This window comes from Bos taurus, chromosome 7 (genome assembly GCF_002263795.3).
Source record: "Bos taurus isolate L1 Dominette 01449 registration number 42190680 breed Hereford chromosome 7, ARS-UCD2.0, whole genome shotgun sequence".
NCBI lineage: Eukaryota > Metazoa > Chordata > Mammalia > Artiodactyla > Bovidae > Bos > Bos taurus.
In genome coordinates, this window is record NC_037334.1 from 53,687,455 (window position 1) to 53,701,241 (window position 13,787).

A 13,787-nucleotide genomic window follows, 5' to 3' on the forward strand; every position below is an offset into this window, starting at 1 on the left:
AAGAAATATCTGACCTGGGCCAGCAGGATCCTTATCTGCAGGCTCATCCTGGTGAGATGACGCAGATGATAATTACAGCATTATAATAGCAGCCGATCCTCTTTGACACTCCTCTAAGTGCTGAAAGGGATTCCATTATTCCTGTGAGATAGGTGCTGTTTGGACCCCCTTTACAGAGGTGAGGAAATAAGCACCCAGAATTAACAGTCCTGGCTGACCAGGGGGTGTATGGGATCCAGCCCTGCTGACCTCTCTGGCCCAGCCACCCTACCACCCCCCTCCGACCCTTTGATCTAACCACACCAGCTTTGGTTTCATCCCTTGGATACACAGTGTGACCTCCTGCACAGGTCCTTTGCACATGCTTTCCCTCTGCCAGGACCCCCGTTGCCCTCACTCCACAGCTAATTCACCCTGAGCCATCTTTCACATCTCAACTGCGTTACTCAAAGATGTCCTACTCAACCTTCCCTGACCACATGTCCCATTAAAACTCTCATGGTGCTGCCTGCCTCTCCTCCATGGTGCTGGTCAAAGTTTAAACTCTATTTTTATTTGTGCCCTTTACCAGTCAATGTCTGGCTCTCCCCCAGACTGTGGCTCCATGAGAGCAGAAGCTTGAAAGTGCTGCCTTGTATGTAATTCTATCATTGCACTTACCATGCTGAACTGAAATGATTTGTTTATTCATCTGTCTCATCCCTTGGTCTAATGAGTTTCCTAAGGGCAGTATCCAGGTCTTTTTCTAACACAGAACTCAGCTCAGTAATTACTTGGTGAATTGAATTGAATGACTGGGATTTAATTGAACAGAATAACTTGGGGAAGGGCACCTGAAAGTTCAGAACTTTGGATGGAGCAAGCCCACATATACTCTATCAGAATCACCCCCTGTGGAAATCTGGAGTGATGTTTGAGAGAAGGTTAGTGTTTTTAAAAAGCCAGGTTCACTTATAATTTGGATAGCAAACTAGGAGGATCTATGACTTTCCTTAAGAAGCATCATATTATGGTTATAAATCCAAGAGAAGTGAAGACGACATGGTGTCTGCCTGTCCGAGGTTCATCTGAAGTTTAGTAAAAATCAGAGCATAAATAACAAGTGGAATCTCATGGAAGTTGTGCTGGGATTTGGCTCCTCAAGCCCTCAGCCTTGCGTCATTTCCTTATCTGTCCTGGATGACCTTGCCTGGCTCACTTCCCAGTGCGGTTATTGCTGTCTTTGACTCCATAAATGTTGTGGTCTGGTTGCAAGGAAGTATTCTCATCTTTGGAGCTGATCCTTTCCATGACCTGATGCCCCCTAGTCTGGCAGATGGTCCCTAGGGATTACTTGAATGAGACTGAGAGAGGCAGAAAGGGAAAAGGGGCTTCCCTTTTGCCCAGAGGATGAGCAGGGCCAGGGGCAAGCTGCCCATTAGAGGCTGGTGCTGACCCAGCAGGGTTTATGAAGAAAGTGCCAGGTGACTGTGGGCTCTCGCATCCAGACAGGACCTGGCCTCAGCTCTGCCCACCCTGGCTCCAAAGGAAACAGGCAGTTTTTCAGAAAAGCTGTTTTCATTCATCATGCCTCCTCCTTCCTATCAAAACAGATTATGAGCGTGTACTTTGGAGGATTGAACAGCACCCTTTAAGAAGTTAGAAGCCATTTCTGAGTTGAGAGGATTAACCTAGTTAAATTTAATAGTAGTGGCACATCATAGATTAGCAGGTAATTTGAAAGAACATGATTGAGGCTCCAGTAACCCATTATGATGTGCATAGTTTTTCAACTATTTTGCAATAACAATACCACCTGGTTATCACCTGTGAGGGATTAAAGTAACACTATCCTCTTATCCCCGTGTGAAAACCTCTGGCACATAGCAGGTGCTCAGCAGTATTTGTTAAAGGAATAGAAGAAATATGAGGCTGTTCTAAAGTTCTGAGAACTTTCTAAAATGGGACAGAAACCCACAGTTTTTAATAGACTTTGCCCAAATGCATTGGGTAATGGCACATACAGCTGCTTGCTGTTCTCCTTGGGTTTCTAGATCCAGTTCCCACTCATTCAAAATTAGGAATGTATTCCTGACAGCCAACTTACAAGGAATCCCAAGGCTTAACTCAGATCTAAGGAGGGTATTTTTTTTTTTAAGTCACCAAGGAATCATTCTTAAAGAGGAGACAGAGTCCTGTGTAACCTGAAAATGTAGCACAAATATTGAAAAAGAACATCCTGGGGCTTCAATGGCTAAGGCAGAGGAAACTCAAAGCTGTGTTGAGGTTAGAACTGGAGCCGCTTTCCAAACTGAAAATCAGACTTGTCCTGTCTTTGGCGGGCTGGACACAGGCTGGTGCAGAGGAGCCCAAGTCCAGAAGAGGGCGCTCCAAGCTAAGGGTGCTGACGCAGCTGGGAACTCAGGGTCCTTGAAAGAGGCTGTTCATGCTTCATCTTTGTTTGTCCTGCCTGTTTTTGTGTTCTCCGTAGAAATGAGAGGGGCTTTTCCCTCTTCTCTGCCAAAGAATGGTATTCCGAAAATATAATTAAGCTGATGATTTCACAGATTAAATGCCAAATCCTAGGTGTAAAATTATGTTTACAAAAATTTTTGATAGCCTTCAACCTTTGGTCTCCCTGAAATCTGTGAACAAATTTCCCACATCATGGCTCTTCTAACTTATTTCAGTGGGCCCTTGGGAATCAGTATCTTTTTCAGATATTGACTCTAGTCCTAGAAGATGGTTATTCAAGAAGAGTAGACTGTCATTTTCTCTCTCTGCAAGTGCTTTGTGTTTGTTCCACCTTTATCAGGTTAATGAATTAAAGTTACCTATGCGTAAGTACCACCATACCCGCAGCATCTTGATTAAAAAGAAATCTGTACAGTCATAAGACTGGGATACATCAAAGCCTTGTTTTCAGTTGTATAAGCTCCCTTGGAAATACACCTTCTTCCCTGCCTTTTTCACCCCCAGGCCCTGAGGAGAAAGCAGACAAATCCAGCAAGTCTTCAAGGAGACATCACACTGTGTACAGACTCTGATTGGTAAGTCCAATGTTAAGAATTTGTCTTATGGAGGGATTCACCCTAGGACCCAGAGATCAATGTCTAAAGTTCACATAGGCACTGTTTCCCATAACAAGAACTGGGAAACCATGCTGCATCAATAACAGAATGATAAAATAAATTATATAGTCAAGCAAATACCAGGCAGCCATAAAAAGAGAGCTAGACGTATGGGGAAAAGAAAGCCCTAGAACAGTATGTGTGGAATTATCCCATAACTGGTTTTCAAAATTATATGTGTATCCATAGATACATAGAAACCTGAAAAAACGATTACCTTGGATTGTGGAATGGAGTTGGTGAAAGTATATTGGGCATATTCTTCTCATTTAAAGGAAAAACAATAACACTTGTACAGCCTTCTGGAAAGAGAGCAAGAATGCTGTGCTCTCAGCCTGTCCCTTCAACCCCAAACCCGCTCGATGTCTTCCACCTAAAGATTCGTTCCCATCCTCCCTGGGGCCCTCTTGCTCCCACTTCACTCTTAGCTTTCCCCATGGCCAAGCTTCCCCTCACCGGTGTCACTGCCTCCAGCCCCTCTCAGTCACCCTCAGCCCTCTGGAGTCCTCCTTCCACCAAAACTGCCTCTGGGAAAGCTCGCCCGTGATGTTCTCCAAAACTGGGACTGCAAACTGGTGGCCCGTGAGCCAGAGGCGGCTGAGGCTGTGCGGTTTGCTGGAGCTGTGCTTGGGTTGTAGTTGCTCTCAATCGATTCGACATTACCAGTTGGGAGGTTAACCTGGACCCGGCACTGTCCTCTCTTTAACCATCCGGAGATCTGACCCGCTGCACCCACCATCAGACTGAGGGGCAGCCCGACCCAGGGTCTCCACTGCTCCCTCCTGTGGGTTCTTTTGCTTCCACAGGCAGTAGAACTTTCCAGTCCCATTCGAAACCATTCTGTTCTCTCTGGTTTCAACCATTGCTCTGGCTTTCAGGTCTTCCTCTTTCTTTCCTTTTTGATTTTTTTTAGCAGCTTTTCATGGCTTTGTCCTTTGGCCCCTCCTTGGATGTTCAGACCCCTCAGGGGTCTGCCCCACGTGTCTTCTCTCAACCATGTACCTGCTCTCCTCCTCTCCCAGCACGCCCTTGTCTGCGTCAACTTCCGCCCATGTCTCCAAAATCCCAAATTGCCTCTGCCTTAATGAATGACAGTACGGTGGTTACAAAGTAACCCAAACTATAAACCTTGGTCATATTCCCTTTCCCTCGCTTCCCACAGGCATTTCCTAATGATTTGACCTAAGTATGCCTTACGTCTTCATTCCTCTCCTTCCCGACCATCAGTGTCTTGGGCCAGGATGGTGAAATCTTGACCCCAATCTGAGGCAATTGCTTCTAATTTTTCCCTCTGTAGCTTATTCCTCTTACTCACCCGCAACACCTCCAGCCTTGTCCTTCCAAACCACAAATCTGATCATGCCTCACGTATGCATGCATGTGTGCTAAGTCGCTTCAGTCATATCCGACTCTTTGCCACCCTATGGACTGTGGCCCACCAGGCTCCTCTGTCCATGGGGATTCTCCAGCAAGACTACTGGAGTGGGTTGTCATGCCCTCTTCCAGGGGATCTTCCCCATCCAGGGATCAAACACAGGTCTCCTGTGCCTCCTGCATAGCATCCTTGCTCAAATACCCTTCCATATTCTTCACTGCCCACAGGCCAAAGCCCAAACTTCTTAGTTTGGCATTCAAGGCTCTTTACGATCTAGTTCTAGCCTTTATTTGTTCGGGCAACAAACTGAGGACCGATGGTATGTCAGGCCTTGGAGGTACTTGGGTGAAAAAATTAACTCCTTTTCCCTGTCTTTATGGGACCACATTTTACCTGGAACTTCACAGAGAACACTGCACACACACGCGCACACATACACACCACACACACACACACGTGACTTAAATGACAGAGGAAGAAAAATTCAATATCAGGAAACAAAGGCAGAGAATAAAGAGTAAATTCAACTTTAGAATAGTCAGGCAAGACTCCCCAAGGAGGTGACATTTAAGCTGAGACCTTCTGAAGGAGGAGAAGGTGCAGAGATGGGGGGTAGCTCACCAGCAAAACCCCTCCTTCTCATGCCCGCCTATCTTCACTCCCTTTTTAAAAAACCTGTTCTCTACTCCATGGACACTGAACCACCATCTCTACCTGTAGGTGCTGTGCTGTGGGGGTGCTTCTGCCCCAACTGTGATCCTCTCAGGGAGGAACGTTGTTGTTCATTTGGGCCTCTGGTGCTTTATACATACTAGACTGAGATGAAAAAGTGGGATGAAATGCTGAGGAGAGAGGGAAAAGTAGATAGATCAATGGTTGGGTAGGTGAATGGATGGATGGGTAGGTGGATGGGTGGATGGGTGGGTGGATGGGTGGATGGGTAGGTGGGTGGGTGGGTGGATGGGTAGGTGGGTGGGTGGATGGGTAGGTGGATGGGTGGATGGGTAGGTGGGTGGGTGGGTGGGTGGATGGGTGGGTGGGTGGGTGGATGGGTAGGTGGGTGGGTAGGTGGATGGGTAGGTGGGTGGGTGGGTGGGTAGGTGTGTGGGTGGATGGGTAGGTGGGTGGGTGGGTGGGTAGATGGATGGGTGGATGGGTAGGTGGGTGGGTGGGTGGATGGGCAGATGGATGGGAACACACATGCTTTGAGCTGAGCTGGGTGTAGTGTCTTTGGGGTACAGTTACATGACCAACAAAGCTGAGGTCTTGGGTTTGCTGGAGGTGATTTATGCTGGGAGAAGAGTCACTGTTAAAGAGTGCTCACTCAGGTTCTCTACCAATTTGTTCACTAGTCCACTTTGGTCACTTTTTTGGGCAATTTTTTTTTACAAATATGAAACAATAACATTAACATTTTTTCTTCAGTAAACAGCTCTTGCCTCAAATCTTAAGGGGAATTTTTAGATAGATAAGTGAGAGACCATGTATCCAGTGGTCCAGTCTTCAGCCTCTGTAGCTAAATCACTGTGCTTCCAACACTGATGCCAACACATACATGAGAGATCCCGGGGGACCTCACCAAGCCCCCAGCTTCTTTATGAAACACAACCACCAGTAGTCCTCACTTTCACAGTGTCGCTGGGAGGATTCGATGACATGTGTGTTAGCACAGCACCTATAATAAAGGAAGGGCTCAAAAACTCAGAGGAGCCACTGTTCGAGAGGTGATGTTTTCTCAGCCTGGCCCTTCCGCACATCTCCAAAAGCTTCTAAAGGATCTGAGCCAAACATGACAAAGGACGTGCACTTTGAACTGATTTTCTGGTTGTAGAGGAGAGTTGCCCAGACACTCCTAGACCCTACAGTGGACCCTCAGAAACAACTGCACACACAGCCACACTCAGGCTGAGGTTGGATTCTGACCATGTCCCGTGCCCACTGCCCATGCAGCCTGGTCACTGCTGAGTGAATCAGCCCTCCAAGGCCCCAGGTGGCACGTCACCAGTTTCATCACACAATGTGACTGGAGCGTCTTCATTCATCTGTCATCTGGGCTTCTTCCCAAGACCTCACGTGTTAGGTGGCTGAAAAGCAGCAACGTCAGTCTCACCCAGAATAGGAATCCGAACAGCCCTCTTGGGTGACGCCCCAGCCCAGAGAGCCCCCTGTCTTTGGCCACTCTACCTGCCCCTGTCTGAAGCATCATCTAGCTGTAACGGGAGCGGATGTCCCTCAGCCTCTTACTGGAAATGTCAAGACCCTCACTCAGGGCCTCTGGGGCCTGAGGTCTCCGTGTGGAGCCCTCCGCCTGCTCTTGAACTGCCCGACACAGCCTTCCCAACATGGCCTTCCCGACACGGCCTTCACAGCTCAAGTTGAGGCCCTGGTTCCACTCGGTTTAGCTGGGGCCCAGGGTGACTCCCTGGCTAAGTGGCTCTTGCTGGCCATGGCCCCTCTGGGTGTCTGCCTCCCAGCCTAGGAGACCTGTCCCTGGTCCTGCTACAGGTCGCCATACAGTGGCCTCTGGCCCTCATCACCCAGGAACAGCTGGAAGTCTGGAGTCCAGGCTGCATCCACTTGCCAGGGGCTCAGGCCTGTCCACCCTCTCAACTCTCCAGGCCTCCCTATGTGGCAGGCCCAGGGTTCCTCTCAACTCACTGGGATGTCATCAGAGCCATAGCTGCCTCCAGCCTCTGCACACGCACAGGCAGATTGTCCTCAAGGCTGACCCCCAGCAGCGGGCGGGCAGCCCCTACACAGCAGCAGAAGCTCTGTAGTTTGTCTGCCAGGTCCGGCCCGCCCTGTGTTAAAAGGGAACTTAAGCAGTTTCACAAATCTTGGCAGTTGGGTTGACTGCCCTCTTTTTCCGCGTTCCAATTTCTCTCCCTGGCTCTGGGTGCCAGGCCTCCTGACCCAGCCTCTGGGAAGGGAGGCTCCAAATGGAACATGGTTTAGAGGCAGCAGGATGGGGTGAGAGGGATCAAAATACATCGCTTCATTTTTGCAAAGTATACGCCCTCATCCAACCACTCCTCCTCCAGGCCTACTGTGGCTCATGGAGCCAGCGTCCTTTAAGGCATTTTTCTTTGCTACATTCTTAGTTGTGTTCATTCAGTGGCATTGTTGAGCACCTGCGACAGGCATGCATTGTTCTGGGACTCAAGTCAGTTGCTGTCTCACAAACATAATTTAGATATTCTCATCTCCATATGGAGAGATACTCAGGATCACTAACCTTCAGGGCTGTGCAGACCAAAACCACAATGAGATGCCATTTACATCTACTAAGATAGCTGTAACCAAAAGACAGATAATAACAGGTGTCGACAAGGATATGGGGAAATTGGAGCCCCTATACATTGTGGGTGGAAATATAAAATTGGTGAACCACATTGGAAAACAATTAGACAGTTCCTCAAATGGTTGTCCAAGGGTTACCATATGACCCAACAAAACCACTCCTAAGGACATACCTAAGATAAGTGAAAACATGTGTTTGTACAAAAACATATAATAATGTTCAGAGCAGCTTTGTTTATAATAGCCAAAAAGTGGAAATAGCCCAAATGTCCAACAAATCATGAATGAATGGATAAATAAAATGTGGTGTATTCATACAATGGAGTATTACTGGACAATAAAAAGGATTGAAGTACTGAAAAAATGAAGGGATGGAGCCAAAGGAAAAACAACACCCAGTTGTGGATGGGACTGGTGATAGAAGCAAGGTTTGATGCTGTAAAGAGCAATATTGCATATGAACCTGGAATGTTAGGTCCATGAATCAAGGCAAATTGGAAGTGGTCAAGCAGGAGATCGCAAGAGTAAAGCTGAAACTCCAATACTTTGGATACCTGATGCGAAGAGCTGACTCATTTGAAAAGACCCTGATGCTGGGAAAGATTGAGGGCAGGAGGAGAAGGGGACGACAGAGGATGAGATGGTTGGATGGCATCACTGACTCGATGGACATGGGTTTGGGTGGACTCCAGGAGTTGGTGATGGACAGGGAGGTCTGGCGTGCCGTGGTTCATGGAGTTGCAAAGAGTTGAACATGACTGAGTAACTGAACTGAACTGAACTGATCCAACATGGATGAATCTTGAAAACAATATGATAGTGAAAGAAGCTAGTCACAAACACCTATATAGCATATGATTAATTTATATAAAATGTCCAGAATTGGCAAGTTCATAGAAATAGGAAGTAGATTTGTGGTTGCCAGGGCCTGGGAGAGGAGGGATGGGGCATCGATAGTCTAGTGAGTGTGTAAGTGTTAGCACGATGCAAATGCCCTGAGATTAGATGGTGGCAATAGTTGCACTACTCTGTCAATATAATAAAATCTATTGAATTGTATGCTTTATATGGGTGAATTGTATGGTATATAAATTACATCTCAATAAAGCAGTTAAAAAAATGTCTTCATCTCATTCTCTAACTGACTCTCCCTTTCCTAGTTTCTTAGCCCTCCTGGGACAAGCATGAACTCAAGACCTCCAGCAATTAGAGTCCAGTACTTGGTGACTAGACTTCAATTTAATGATTTTCAAACCATCCTTTTCCATTAGAAGTGAAGCTTCAGGGACTTCTTTGGTGACCCGGTGGCTGAGACTCCACGCTTCCATTCAGGGGTTCCAGGTTGGATTCATGGTTGGGGAATGGATCCCACATACCACAACCAAGAGTCCTCATGCCACATCTAAAGATCCCACATGCTACAGCTAAAGATTCTGCAAGCTGCAACGAAGATGGAAGAAGATCCGGTATGCCACAGTTAAGACCTAGTGCAGCCAGATAAGTAATAAACATTTATTAAGGAAAAAAAATGAAGCTTCAGGATAGCAGTGACCACAGCAGGGGAAGGACAGGGTGGGACAAATTGAGAGAGTAGCATCGAAACATATACATTACCATATATAAAATAGATAGCTAATGGGGAGTTACTGTGTAACCCAGGGAGCTCACCCTAATACTCTGACAACCTGGAGGAGTGGGATGGGGTAGAGGGATGGTCAAGAGGGAGAGGACAAATATATACTTATGGTTGATTCATGTTCTTGTGTGGCAGAAGCCAACACAATGTTGTAAAGCTATTATCTTCCAATTAAAAATTAAAAAAAAAGAGATCAGAGACTCTTGTTTTATTCATACCCAGCATGCTTGACATAGGGTCTGGCACATGGTAGGGTACCACAGAGGTGTGTCAAACGAACAGATGCTTCACGGTGCTCATATCCTAAATGGAGGCAGAAGCCCAGCATTGGCCACGGGTCATTCATTCCCTCAGCACATATCCACTGTGTCCTCATGACCCTCGGATGGAGTAAATGTACAAAGCAGACAGGTCTTTACTCTGAGGGACTCCGAGCAAAGGAAACCTGTACTGAGCAGGGTTAACGCTTTGATCAAACACTGAAAATAAATAATAATGAACCTTCAGTAAAAGTTTACATAGATGGGAAGTGGAAATTATGTTAAAGGGGGCTTTGTGGGAAGTTAGACTGAGTTGAGACAGCCATGCAGTAAAGAAGAGAGATTCTGAAGGATAGAGGCAGAGTGAGAAGAAGCTTAATCAGAAAAAACAGAAAGAAAATGGGCATTTTTCAGTACAGTGATTCTGCCAGTTAGGAGGTGTGTCCACCTTGTGATTTTAATTTCTCAATGAAGTGGGGAGTAGTATTCAGAAAGTGGAAAGTGCCAAGTACCCTCCTTCATCTCCTGTGTCAGGAAAGCTCTGAGAAGAGATGTGCAGGGAAAGCGTGACTCAGTGGCCACGAGAGGAGGGAACCAGAGTGTTTCAAAGAGATGGCAGAGATTTCATTAAAGTGTGACTGCCTCCTTCACTTTGGAAAATTGTGGGAAGGAAAGCTGAGAGGTCAGGACACCCTGCAAGCAGATACACAGTGACACAGGCTGGGAAACCAAGAGGCCAGCTTATAGCTGCACAGCCCGTGGCAGGTGATGGAGGTCTTGGCAAGAAAAATTAAGGAACCTTGGCCAGTTGGCTTTGTCCACACATAACCATCTCATTCCACGTCTCTTTTCTCTGTATTTTCATTTGGACACACGGGGATTCTAGAAAGCCTTAAATGAAAAGGAGGTATGAAACAAGGCTAGGAAGTGATTAATATGTGAATAACGCTCTTGAACAAGGCAGGGTTAGGCCAAAGAGTTAAGACACTTGGGAAGATGGGAGGAGGCAAGGAAGATGTGGGAAGAATAAAGTTCAGGGTCAAGGATGATGCTGCAAAATCTGGTACAGATCACCAGCTGGAGTTTGGGAAAAAGGAGATGTGGGTCAGAGAGAGACCCAGGACTGAGGAGGCTTATGAACTCAGAGACGAAAGAGCAGAGCTGAAAGGTCTTCCTGAATGGGTCACCTGGGCTGGCAACCAGAGGCTGATGCATCCCCAGAGTTCAGAGGAGCTTGAGATTCGGAGTGAGTCCAGGCACAGATGAGACTGTGAAGAGCAATGAAGCAAAGTTTTCTTTTCTCTTGAAAAGTGACTCTGTTGTGTTTTTGGTTTGCTTAGTTGGCTGCCCACCAGAAGGAAGAAATGGCAAAAATGGCCCATCTGCCTCAGAGGCAGTGTGGCCTGGTGGTTAGGCACAGGGGTTGTGGGCACAGGAGGTTTCTGAGCACCCTTCTGGGCTCCGAGGCTCCATAGTGCTGTGTCACTGACCATGGCACAGGCTCTGCTGCTCTAAGTGGTGTGTCCCCCTCCCTAACAGCGGGGGTGATCAAGGGCTATTGTTAGCTTGAGATAAAATAGCCAAGGCAAGGCTTTTAGTGCATCATGGCACTTAGAACCTTTTCTCAAGCCTCAGATGCAGTTTTCCTTTGGTATTTTAACATCTCTGATATTAGGATGTACAGCATTGATTTCAGTGGTACATAAAATACAGTTTATGGTGCCTTAGATTTGATCTGGGAGAAGGCAATGGCACCCCACTCCAGTACTCTTGCCTAGAAAATCCCATGGACGGAGGAGCCTGGTAGGCTGCAGTCCATGGAGTCACAAAGAGTCGGACACGACTGAACAACTTCACTTTCCCTTTTCACTTTCACGAATTGGAGAAGGAAATGGCGACCCACTCCTGTGTTCTTGCCTGGAGAATCCCAGGGACGGCGGAGCCTGGTGGGCTGCCGTCTATGGGGTCGCACAGAGTCGGACACGACTGAAGCGACTTAGCAGCAGCAGATTTGATCTGGAAGTAGACAGCCAGTAAGTGGCAGTGGAGGTGTTTTGTGTCATTCTCCCTGGGCCAGACTCATGGCTCTGTCCACATCTTGGGGTCCCCTCTTCTCTCTGCACTGATTGAGCCTTTTCCCTGGGGGACAGTTAGGCTTCCCTTGTAGCTCAGTCAGTGAAGAATCTGCCTGCAATGCAGGAGACATGGGTCGATTCCTGGGTTCGGAAGATCTGGAGAAGGTAATGGCAACCCACTCCAGTATTCTTGCCTGGAGAATCCCATGGACAAGGAGCCTGGCAGGTTACAGCTGATGGGATTGCAAGAGTTGGACACGACTGAGCAACTAAGCATGGCATGGCACCTGGGGGACAGGAACTTGGGCCCTGCAGTTAGGCCTGCTGAAGCTAAGTCTTATCTTGGCTACTACTCTCTGTGGCTACTACTGTCTGTGTGACCCAAGCTAAGCACATCGCCTCTCTGAACCTCAGTTTCCTCTGCTCTGCAAGGGAGAAATATTACCTACATTCATAGGGTTATCAGATGAGGATAAGAGGAGACAAAGTTATATAAAGTGCTTAGCACCGTGCCACATTGGATAAATGTTAGATGATGATACAAATAAACAATGTTACCTTAGGTAGCAAAGTTACGCTTTGTTACAAGTATTACTATTCCTGAGGTATCTTGGGAGCTGACACAAACATTCATCTCAAACTCTCAATGGGAGGGATCTCAGAACCCAAATCCATCCTCCTGCCCTGTGATGGTGGCTGAGGTTGCAACCTCCCACTGCCTCACCTGGAACCCTTCTCGCACTTCCTGCCCTGCTCCTTTCTCAGCACTCCCCTGCACTACCCTCAGGACCCTGGACTCATTACTTCAGGAATTGTTTTTCTTGGGAAGTGGACTGGCTTGCTCCCTCCTTGGGAAAGACCACCCCAAACCCTGGCTGGGGTTTTGTCAAGCAGTTAATCACCGGAGACCTCCCTCATCAAGACTTCTCTGTGGCTTCATCTTCCTGTCTCCTCTTAAGTGCCCTGACTCACTTCACAAAGCTGTCTGCCTCTGTCCTTGCTGGCATCCTCTACCCTAAATGTAAATACCATATTTTTCTCAAAGCTTCTTACCTCTGCCTAATGAGTCTTATGTATCAGAATCAATCATGCTTTACATTTATAACATTTGTAACTCACGCACCCAGAGCCTCCCCGGGTCTTCAGATCCCCACTTGGTCTTTCCCATTCACAGCTCTCCATGGTCCTGAGGGCATCGCACAGCCTTCCTCTTCAAGTGCCACAAGCAAGACTTTCCTTGTGGGGGAGGCTACAGAGCCTCACGGAGAGATAGGTTTGTCCAGTCCCTTTCTTGAGCCCTCCTAATCTTTCTCATCATTTTCCAGCATAGAAGATAGAACTAATGAGTTTTCCCCAGGAAAGCCCTTCTCTTTTGAGGTAAGACACCCCACCCCAACCCTACCCCTACCTTGCAATCTGCCTTGTGCTGCCTTTTATAACTGGCCTGCCTCTTTGCACCAAACCTAGGGGCAGGAAACTCAAAGACTTTTGCCTGCACCGTGGCTGGGGGATTCCAGGGTAACACAAGCCTCTCAGGTATGGAATGGCATCAGATTAAAATCTCAGACTTTGTCAATGAAACAGCCACTAGCTCCCCCTCAAGCTCTTTATCAGGGGGCTGGATCTGGAGGAGCATGGTAGGCCTGCCCCTCGGGGAAGCTGTGGAATCTCTAGTCTTCACTGCGTTTGTAACAGAATGACTCTCGTGGTCTTAAGGAGTGTGTCCCAAATGTCTTGGCTTCTCAAAACTGGTTTCTGCTCCCTTAAAAATCTTCTGGACAGAGTGCCGTGTGCTGAAAGGGATGGGGCAGATTTCACAAAATGCAGCAGCAGCCACATGGCATCATTGAGTTGAGAAAGCACGGCACGTTGGACACAAGTCCCCACGTTTACTTCTTTATCAGCCTGTTCATCTGCCTGCCTGTCTATACATCCTCTGATATGTTTAGAGAAGGACATGTGGCGTATAGGCCAGGATATGAATGAAGCTGAGGGTGGTGTATAAAGGCGTCTGTAGGATAGCGAGATGAG

The 13,787-nt window shown here is 47.4% G+C and overlaps 2 protein-coding genes across 8 annotated transcripts in view; one reads left to right on the forward strand and one right to left on the reverse strand.

The window, feature by feature from the left end:
- LOC100847454 (uncharacterized) overlaps positions 1–5,402 on the forward strand; it is a 341,605-nt gene extending 336,203 nt beyond the window's left edge. Inside the window, exon 11 of the transcript XR_807886.4 lies at positions 2,959–5,402. The gene's annotated coding sequence lies outside the window, so the exon portion shown is untranslated. The remainder of the gene's footprint in view (positions 1–2,958) is intronic.
- The window catches only part of FGF1 (fibroblast growth factor 1), a 107,039-nt gene that overhangs the window by 65,187 nt on the left and 28,065 nt on the right, over positions 1–13,787 (reverse strand). The gene's annotated exons all lie outside the window — the stretch shown is intronic.